This window comes from Saccostrea echinata, unplaced genomic scaffold (assembly GCF_033153115.1).
Source record: "Saccostrea echinata isolate AGI-Se365-2 ecotype Australia unplaced genomic scaffold, CSIRO_AGI_Sech_v1 ptg000010l, whole genome shotgun sequence".
NCBI classification, from domain to species: domain Eukaryota; kingdom Metazoa; phylum Mollusca; class Bivalvia; order Ostreida; family Ostreidae; genus Saccostrea; species Saccostrea echinata.
The window spans coordinates 11,993,270-11,994,985 of record NW_026889759.1 but is presented as its reverse complement, the minus strand read 5'-3'; the positions used below and the strand labels follow the sequence as shown (position 1 = coordinate 11,994,985).

General features: G+C 32.1%; 1 long non-coding RNA gene across 1 annotated transcript; it reads right to left on the bottom strand.

Annotated features, from left to right (window-relative positions):
* Positions 1 to 349: 349 nt before the first annotated feature.
* Positions 350 to 754, bottom strand: LOC133184733 (uncharacterized). Its single transcript, XR_009720852.1, has 3 exons — positions 666 to 754; positions 527 to 562; positions 350 to 421 (listed from the first exon to the last, which is right to left on the bottom strand). It is a non-coding gene; the product is annotated as an uncharacterized LOC133184733 (long non-coding RNA).
* Between the last annotated feature and the right edge of the window lie 962 nt (positions 755 to 1,716).

The window sequence follows — 1,716 nt, the reverse complement described above, 5'->3', positions numbered from 1 at the left end:
CTGTGAACTCGTCTTGAAGAAAAGCTTTCTTGGTACAAAAATGTCGCCGTTGTCTGCGTCTGCTCTTCAACGTACTTTCTTGGTTCGAAATCCTATTTTCGAAGGAATAAGTTCGGGTTTAGATCAAAGGAAAACAATGCTGGTATACACTTCATTTATAAATTAAAGTATTTTATTAACATGACCCTTTCATCTGAATTTTTATCTATATTTGGATGGACCTGATCTGCAACTAATTTTGAGGAAACCAAAAAGAGCAGTCTTTTAATATTGTTGAAATTTTCAATGCAGAACTTGCTCTTGTGGACTTTTCTGTTTTGAGTTTTGGCTTTCAGAAACAAGCTTAAAAGTTTACACCTACCCGAGAAGTTTCATTCAGTAGCTTCTCATTTGCAGCCAAAATAATTTTCCTGATGTAATTCTGGAGTAAAAAAAATCCCTATCAGTATTTTGATCAATTCTGGACATAAATTTGATTTAGATTGGTGCATTGTTACTTAAAAGTTTAGCAAGAAAAATAGCCTACTATAATGAGTTTTTCAGCCTTCTTTTTTTCAAGGGTCTATTATAAATATTTTCAATAAATAAATAGATGTAACATCATATTCTCGAGAATATGTTATACAGTTAAAATTGATGAGGAATTGATTGTAATCACTCGTTACCATTAGCTCTGCGTGCACAGCAGCCATCATTTCCCGTTTTCAGACCATGTCCTCTTGTATTTATTTGGTTGCACAGGTCTTTTTAGATAATCACATTCTATCATTAATTAAATAGATATTATTTTCAAGCAGAAAGTTATTAAAATCACAATTCCTATAAAATTTGTATTGATTTTTAAAAATTGATTACGGCTTATATATCGGCGGATCCAGCTTTAAGAGTTCGGAGACCCTAGAATTTTTCATTCATAAAAAAGGAACAAGAAGAAGAAATTTGCATTAAGCTAATAAATACACCATAATGCCAAGTTATCAATCTATTTTGACAACCGGTGGTAGTGGGGCATGAAAAATCTTGGATCCTCCACAACACTCTGAATTACTTACAATTAATCCCCCATGTACTTGTTGCATGATATTGCATTTTATGTTCCGTATCCTTTCAGCTTCCTCTAGCTCCATAGCCTTGAAAAACACATACAAAAGTGAATAAAGTACAATTGTTATATTTCATAACAACAGAATATTTTATGAGGTCTTATAAACAATGGCAATATTAAGTAAAAAATATGTACCTGCTGTAGCTCCACGGCCAACATAAAAAGACTAGTTTGAAAAAACTGTTTTAATATCCTGCTCTAAAACAAATAAATTTGGTCAGCTTGCTGTGTGATATTTGTCAGTAAAGCATATACCTGAAGAAATTCCCGATATAAAAAGTACAATAGTTTTTCTTTTTAGTCATTTTTGCAAGTACCAAAGTTGTTCTTCTTGTCGATAAAGTTGATACTTTATAGGTACCTAGGCCTGCAATAATGACAATAAAACGTTGCAAAAAGTTTTTATATATGGTATCTTGATTACCGTACCCTAAAACATTGCATCGATCCAAGGTTGAAGTTAAAACAAAAGTAATAATCTATTTTCGCTTTTGCCTTTACAAAAAGGAACTGGAGTTGGGGATTGGGGTGAGTACGGATGGTAAGCAGATTTAGATAATTATATAATGAGGAAAATTAAAAGATGATTTGATGTTAACAATGACATTGAC